The sequence below is a fragment of the Oncorhynchus mykiss genome, chromosome 29 (assembly GCF_057628025.1).
Source record: "Oncorhynchus mykiss isolate SJ-2025 chromosome 29, ASM5762802v1, whole genome shotgun sequence".
Taxonomy (NCBI): domain Eukaryota; kingdom Metazoa; phylum Chordata; class Actinopteri; order Salmoniformes; family Salmonidae; genus Oncorhynchus; species Oncorhynchus mykiss.
Window position 1 is genome coordinate 44,739,005 of NC_143050.1, and position 9,152 is coordinate 44,748,156.

Consider the following 9,152-nt stretch of genomic DNA (forward strand, 5'->3'; position numbering starts at 1 on the left):
ACCTTTTTCTTGCCACATACTAGTCCCAACATCACATCCTCCAGTTTCAGACCCAAATCAAGTAGCTGGCCTGAGGTCACACAGCATTTGGTTCTTCAGGGTTGTCGAGATTACGGTAACTCGATGTCTCTTAAAGATCATTTATGCTTGATCTGAGGCTACGTACGGAAGGTGTGATGCAATTGCGGAGCCTATGAGTGCATGCAGAGGCCAATTCAAGCTCCGTACAGCATCGACAAGCGCCTCTCAAATTTTGTCACAATGCGGAGGACTCGGTATGGCTCCGCATTGACATGATTGGTTGACCGTAGGTGGGGGCGGGAGGTCATGTATAAACACAAACTCACTTCCTTGACAACTTCCTTAACAGCTACTTAACAGCAAGTAGTATAAATGCCCTGCCTTCTACAGAGGCAGTATCACTCTAAATGCTGCACGGCCCGGCATCTCATAGGCGAATGCTGATGGGGGCAATAGGTTGGCCAACAAGAGCAGTGTCACCATGGCCTGGCATAGCATTGTTCTGAGATTCTCAAACAGTTATTTTCAGGATAGGCATTCTAGCCTGTTCATGCAGTTCCTGCAAGAGATCAAAATAAAGCAAAAAGTTCTGCATCTAATTTCAACACATGATTGACACATAAATCTGGCCTTCATTGTGTTCTTCCACAAGGAATGTTCACCGCATTTGCCTTTAGCTTTCAGTATCTGTACAAAAATACAGCCCTACCTACACAGCCTAATCCAGCAAGAACATGTAGACCTACCTGTAATTGTCTGCTGTAGGTGACAAAGTTGTTTAAGATTTTTTTTTTAAGGGGGAAAAAGAGAAAGGGATTAGTTCAAAAGGTTCTTTAAAAGGTTCTTCGAGGATGCATTAAAAGGGGTTCTTCAAAGAATTTATAGGGGTTCCCCCCCAGTTTCCATTTGAAGAACCCCTAATGGATAGTCCAGGAACATTTTATTTTTTAGAGTGTGTTGGGGAACCTCTATAAGTTCTTCGAAAGAACCCTTTTAAAGGGTTCTTCAAAGAACCCCCTTTAATGGTTCCTCAAATATATTTTGGGGGTTAATCTTTAATTATTATAATTATTAATAATCAGCATAAAAATAACACAATATTTTAGATGTCAGTGTTTATTAGTGGCAAATCAGAATTCAATGTAACAGTAATGTAAGCTTTTTTACAGAATAGTGTAGGTTGACGGGAAGAATAAACCAAAATCACTATATACCTTGCTCGTATCAATATCTAACGGTATCGATATCATATCAAATGATTAATATTGGTGCCCACAACTACATTAAATTAATAACACATTTACAGTACCAGTCAAAAGTTTGGACACACCTACTCATTCAAGGGTTTTTCTTTATTTTTTACTATTTTTGACATTGTAGAATAATAGTGAAGACATCAAAACTATGAAATAACACATGGAATCATTTGAGATTCTTCAAAGTAGACACCCTTTGCCTTGATGAGAGCTTTGCACACTCTTTGCATTCTCTCAACCAGCTTCATGAGGTAGTCACTTGGAATGCATTTCAATTAACAGGTGTGCCTTGTTAAAATGAATTTATGGAATTTCTTTCCTTCTTAATGCATTTGAGCTAATCAGTTGTGTTGTGACAAGATAGGGTTGGTATACAGAAGATAGCCCTATTTGGTAAAAGACCAAGTCCATATTATGGCAAGAACAGCTCAAAAAAACAAAAAGAAATGACAATCCATCATTACTTCAAGACAGTGGTCACCAACCTTTTCTGAGTCAAGATTCACTTTCGTAGTCAAAAAGCAAGCTGAGATCTATTGCTCAGATAACATTTTTTTACATGAATTAACCTCACACAAACAGTTTTGTAGGAATGAGGTTTGGGCAGTACATTATCACAGCATATTGGCTATATGATTGGCCTGCCAACATTGTTAATCAGACCATATCATATTTCGAGCTCTAGAAAGATGCCAGTTTCCGACTTGGAATTCCGAGTTGGATGACCGTTCAAAACGATTTTTCCCAACCGTCTCTCACGGTCCCTGCTCTCTCCATCCTTTCCTCCCGTGAGACTGACCAGAGAGAGGGGACACCGTCTTCCACCTGACGGCGAAACTCGAGTCGCACCGCATCTGCCTCATGCACAAATTCATGATGTTCCTATAACCAGAGAAAGTTAAATATTCCTTAATATTAAAATCGATACGACGAGCTGCTAATAATAATAAAACACAGGGCTATCGATACTTGGCTACTCATTCATTGCAGCTGCAGCCCGAGCAGAAGTACGAAGAAGCACGTTTTGTAATAGTGTTGAATAAAAACAGTGACAGTGCTGAATATAAACATGAACTCACTCATAAAACAGCACCTATTCGCTGTATTCGTTGACAGTCTCTCTGTTGACATGGTTTTAAAAGTAATTAAATCTTACGTAGGCTAGTAGCCTATTAAACTTGGCTGTGGCCAGGGTCATTGAAGCTCTGTGGCCAGGGTCATTGAAGCTCTGTAGCCATGGTGATTTGAGCTATCTGATTGGGCAGCGCAGTAGGTGCTCTCGATTTAGTCACAGATTTGCCGGTCCGCCGGGTAGGCGGAGTTTGTCTCATGGGAACACTTTGCTTACCTGGTGCGCAGGACTGTTTAATTAAGTGCACCTACCGGCAACAGTTCAAAACGATTTTTAAAAAGGAGCGCAAACCTTTATCGGTCGTTGGCTTTTCTACAGAAAAATTTGGTGATCGACTAGAAATGCCTTGACGATCGTGATCGACTGGTTGGCGACCACTGCTTTAAGACATGAAGGTCATGAAAATGGAAAATGTCAAGAACTTTAAAAGTTTCTTCAAGTGAGTCCCAAAAACCATCAAGCACTATGATGAAATTGGCTCTCATGAGGACCACCAACGGAAAGTAAGACTCAGAGTTACTTCTGCTGCAGAGGATAAGTTCATCACAGTTACCAGCCTCAGAAATTGCAGCCCAAATAAATGTTTCACAGAGTTCAGTAACAGACACATTTCAACATCAACTGTTAAGAGGAGACTGCGTGAATCAGGCCTGGTCGAATTGCTGCAAAGAAACCACTACTAAAGGACACCAATAAGAAGAAGAGACTGGCTTGGGCCAAGAAACACGAGCAATGGACATTAGACCAGTGGAAATCTGTACTTTGGTCTGATGAGTCCAAATTTGAGATTTTTGGTTCAAACCGCTGTGTCTTTGTGAGAAGTAGAGTAGGTGAACGGATGATCTCTGCATGTGTGGTTCCCACCGTGAAGCATGGAGGAGTATGTGTGATGGTGTGGGGGTGCTTTACTGGTGACACTGTTGGGGAGTTATTAAGAATTCAAGGCACACTTAACCAGCATGGCAACCACAGCATTCTGCAGCGATATGCCATCCCATTTGGTTTGCGCTTAGTGGGATTATTATTTGTTTTTCAACAGGACAATGACCCACACACACCTCCAGGCTGTGTAAGGGCTATTTTACCAAGGAGAGGGATGGAGTGTTGCATCAGATGACCTGGCCTCCACAATCACCTGACGTCAACTCAATTGAGATGGTTTGGGATGAGTTGGATTGCAGAGTGAAGGAAAAGCAGCCAACATGTGCTCAGCATGGTTGAGTATCAGCTGGTTGAGATAATGCCAAGAGTGTGCAAAGTTGTCATCAAGGCAAAGGGTGGCTACTTTGAAGAATCAAAAATCTAAAATATATTTTTATTTGTTTAACCTAGCGACGAGCAATCCCGTATCCGGGAGCGTAATCATAGCCTCAAGCTCATTACCATAACGCAACATTTCCTATTCATGAAAATCGCAAATGAAATGAAATAAATATATTGAAACACAAGCTTAGCCTTTTGTTAACAACACTGTCATCTCAGATTTTCAAAATATGCTTTTCAACCAAAGCTACACAAGCATTTGTGTAAGAGTATTGATAGCCTAGCATAGCATTAAGCCTAGCATTCAGCAGGCAACATTTTCACAAAAACAAGAAAATAATTCAAATAAAATCATTTACCTTTGAAGAACTTCGGATATTTTCAATGACGAGACTCTTAGTTAGATAGCAAATGTTCATTTTTTCCAAAAATATTATTTGTGTAGACGAAATAGCTCCGTTTTGTTCATCACGTTTGGCTAAGAAAAATACCGGAAAATGCAGTCACTTACAATGCCAAACTTTTTTCCAGATTAGCTCCATAATATCGACAGAAACATGGCAAACGTTGTTTAGAATCAATCCTCAAGGTGTTTTTCACATATCTATTCGATAATCTATCAGTGGTGGCAGTTGCCTTCTCATCAGAAGCAAACTGAAAAATACTGCAGCTGGAGATTACGCAATAATTGCAACGGAGGACACCAAGCGACCACCTGGTAGATGTAGTCTCTTATGGTCAATCTTCCAATGATATGCCTACAAATACGTCACAATGCTGTAGACACCTTGGGGAAAACGTGGAAAATGTAAGCTGACTCCTAGCTCCTTCACAGCCATATAAGGAGTCATTGGAATGAGGCGGTTTCAAAAAAATGCGGCACTTCATGATTGGATTTTTATCTGGGTTTCGCCTGTAACATCAGTTCTGTGGCACTCACAGACAACATCTGGAAACGTCAGAGTGTTTTCTTTCCAAAGCTGTCAATTATATGCATAGTCGAGCATCTTTTCGTGACAAAATATCCTGTTTAAAACGGGAACGTTTTTCATCCAAAAATTAAAAGAGCGCCCCCTATATCGAAGAAGTTAACACTTTTTTGGTTACTACATGATTCCATATGTGTTATTTCATAGTGTTGATGTCTTCACTATAATTCTACAATGTAGAAAATAGTAAAAAGAAAGAAAAACCCCTGAATCAGTTGGTGTGTCCAAAATTTTGACTGGAGCTGTGTTTAAATATAATTAAATTATTAAGCATATAGCCTAATCTGCTGTATCATTGAAGCTTTAAACCTTAACTTCTTTCAACTGAGTAATTTCCTCTTTGATACCTCATGTAAAACATAGCCTTGCATGCCATCGTGAAAAAGCATATTGACATTGCCCTCACATTAGATCCAAGATGGCGTAGCAGTCAGACGCTTTTTGTCCTCGTCTTGTCGTGTCCCTTATATAAATTGTGTATATATATCTTTTTTCTTCGTGTATATTTTTAAAATATTTTTCTTAACCTCAAGTTCAACATACTCTCCTGCAATTCATCTCACCCAATGTGGTATGGATCTGCTATTTTATTTACTTTGAACCGGAACCCCAAACAGAAGCTAGCCAGCTAACTACTAACTAGCTAGTAGTCAGCTAGCCGCTGCTAGCGGTCATCAGCTACCTTTAGCCCGGACAACTCTCGCCAGTCTGCACAGCGTGACTCAAACCAGAGCAAATCGGCCTGATTTTTCTCCATATCTCTGGATTCCTACCGCAACCTCTGAACCTTTTCACCTGGATCATTGCAGCTAGCTAGCTGCTATCCGAATGGCCATTCCTGGCTAACCTCTCTGTGCCGAAGCAAGAACCAATTAGCCTGGAGCTAGCCTTTGCTGGGCCCATCTCCCGGCTAGCCGAAGAGGTCCGTCAGCCACTCCTTGGGCTACAATACCTATTTTGCCAATTGGCCTGGACCCCCCACCGACCCATTGTTATGAGAATTTTGTTCTCAATGTTCATAAACTGAACTTCACTTAAACTACTCTGTCTGTTACTAAGAATTTGTAAGGTTCTTATTGAAATGAAACAGACAGAGACCAGTTTACAATAGTCAGCATGTTTATTTACGAGAGCTCTCCTGTGCATGTACAAAGATGTTCCCTTTATATCTTTCTCTTAATTAACCTACACACATACATACACACCAACATCAGGATTTTCTCATGAAATCTCACCACAGTTTATTACCAATCAGCTGACAGTTCCAGTCTCCCCCAGATACCAGAAACATGGAGGGGCTCTCCCTGTCTTATCTTATCTTCCCAAAATTACAGCCGGGTCGGTTCAAACATAGGTTAAGGCTCCTCTTAAGTCTCTTTCAACTGGACTACCGACGTAATTCGACCGAGGGGGTTTTTCAACTGGCTCCTCTGTCACGACGTCCCCTGAATGCTTGCCTGCTAACCGCGACCCGCTGGCTGTCTAGAGCATACCAGACTGTTAGCTTAAGAGGCCCATCGGACAAATTCTTTGGCCACTATATCTATTTTTCCAATTGGCCTGGACCCTTTCACCACACAGAGCCCTGCTGATCCACGACGACTGGTCTGCCGACGTTACAGCACGAGGGGGCTACAACTGACTTCTTCCATCACGACGTACCTCTAAGGCCCTTCTGCTAGCTTGCTATCCCCGGCCCGCTAGCTACCTGAATCGCCATATCTCCCTGACCAGCCTGAGCCACTCACTGGACCCTTATGATCACTCGGCTACGCATGCCTGTCTCTAATGTGAATATTCCTTGTCCATTGCTGTTTTGTTGAGTAATATTGTTGAGTAAGTACCTCAGCCTTATTTCACTGTAGAGCCTCTAGCCCTGCTCAATACGTCTTAGATAACCCTTTAATTCCACCTCCCACACATGCAGTGACCTCACCCGGTTTAAGTGATGTTTCTAGAGACAATATCTCTTTCATCGTCACTCAATGCATAGGTTTTCCTCAACTGTATTCACATCCTACCATACCTTTGTTTGTACATTATGCCTTGAATCTATTCTACAATGCCCAGAAACCTGCTCCTTTTACTCTCTGTTCCGAACGTACTAGATGACCAGTTCTTATAGCCTTTAGCAGTACCCTTATCCTACTCCTCCTCTGTTCCTCTGGTGATGTAGAGGTTAATCCAGGCCCTGCAGTGCCTAGCTCCACTCCCACTCCCCAGGCACTCTCATTTGTTGACTTCTGTAACCGTTAAAGCCTTGGTTTCATGCATGTTAACATTAGAAGCCTCCTCCCCAAGTTTGTTTTATTCACTGCCTTAGCACACTCTGCCAACCCGGATGTCCTAGCCTTGTCTGAATCCTGGCTTAGGAAGACCATCAAAAACCCTGAAATTTCCATCCCTAACTATAACATTTTCCGACAAGATAGAACTGCCAAAGTGGGCGGAGTTGCAATCTACTGCAGAGATAGCCTTCAGAGTTCTGTCTTACTATTCAGGTCTGTGCCCAAACAATTTGAGCTTCAACTTTTAAAATCCACCTTTCCAGAAACAAGTCTCTCACCGTTACCGCTTGCTATAGACCACCTTCTGCCCCCATCTGTGCCCTGGACAGCATATGTGAACTGATTGCCCCTGTCTATTTTCAGTGCTTGTGCTGCTAGGTGACCTAAACTGGGACATGCTTAACACCCCAGCCATCCAACAATCTAAGCTTGATGCCCTCAATCTCACACAAATTATCAATGAAACTACCAGGTACAACCCCAAATCCGTAAACACTGGCACCCTCATAGGTATCATCCTAATCAACCTGCCCTCCAAATACACCTCTGCTGTCTTCAACCAGGATCTCAGCGATCACTGCCTGCATCCGTAATGGGTCTGCGGTCAAACGACCACCCCTCATTACTGTCAAACGCTCCCTAAAATACTTCAGCGAGCAGGCCTTTCTATTCGACTTGGCCGGGGTATCCTGGAAGGATATTGGCCTCATTTCGTCAGTAGAGGATGCCTGTTTATTCTTTAAAAGTGCTTTCCTCACAATCTTAAATAAGCACGCCCCATTCAAAACATGTAGAACCAGTAACAGATGTAGCCCTTTGTTTACTCCAGACCTGACTGCCCTTGACCAGCACAAAAACATCCTGTGGCGTACTGCATTAGCATTGAATAACCCCCGCGATATGCAACTTTTCAGGGAAGTTAGGAACCAATTTACACAGACAGTTAGGAAAGCAATGGCTAGCTTTTTCAACAGAAATTTGCATCCTGTAGCACAAACTCCAAAAAGTTCTGGGACACTGTAAAGTCCATGGAGAACAAGAGCACCTCCTCCCAGCTGCCCACTGCACTGAGGCTAGGAAACACTGTCACCACCAATAAATCCGCGATAATTGAGAATTTCAAGAAGCATTTTTCTACGGCTGGCCATGCTTGCGACCTGGCTACACCTACCCCGGTCAACAGCCCTGCACCCCCCACAGAAACTTTCCCAAGCCTCCCCCATTTCTCCTTCACCCAAATCCAGATAGCTGATGTTCTGAAAGAACTGCAAAATCTGGACCCCTACAAATCACCCGGGCTAGACAATCTGGACCCTCTCTTTCTAAAATTATAAGCCAAAATTGTTGCAACCCCTATTACTAGCCTGTTCAACCTCTCTTTCATATTGTCTGAGATCCCCAAAGATTGAAAAGCTGCTGCGGTCATCCCCCTCTTCAAAGGGGGAGACACTCTTGACCCAAACTGCTACAGACCTATATCTATCCTACCATGCCATTCTAAGGTCTTTGAAAGCCAAGTCAACAAACAGATCACCGACCATTTAGAATCCCACCGTACCTTCTCCGCTATGCAATCTGGTTTCCAAGCTGGTCATGGGTGCACCTCAGCCACGCTCAAGGTCCTAAACAATATCATAACTGCCATCGATAAGAGACAGTACTGTGCAGCTGTAATCATCGACCTTGCCAAGGCTTTCGACTCTGTCAATCACAACATTCTTATTGGCAGACTCAACAGCCTTGGTTTCTCAAATGACTGCCTCGCCTGGTTCACTGAATTCTTCTCAGAGTTCAGTGTGTCAAATCGGAGGGCCGGTTGTCTGGACCTCTGGCAGTCTCTATGGGGGTGCCACAGGGGTCAATTCTCGGGCCGACTCTTTTCTCTGTATACATCAATGATGTTGCTCTTGCTGCTGGTGATTCTCTGATCCACCTCTATGCAGACGACAACATTCTGTATACTTCTGGCCCTTCTTTGGACACTGTGTTAACTAAACTCCAGACGAGCTTCAATGCCATACAACTCTCCTTCCGTGGCCTCCAACTGCTCTTAAATGCACGTAAAACTAAATGCATGCTCTTCAACCAATCGCTGCCCACACCTGCCCACTCGTCCAGCATCACTACTCTGGATGGTTCTGACTTAGAATATGTGGACAACTACAAATACCTAGGTGTCTGGTTAGACTGTAAACTCTCCTTC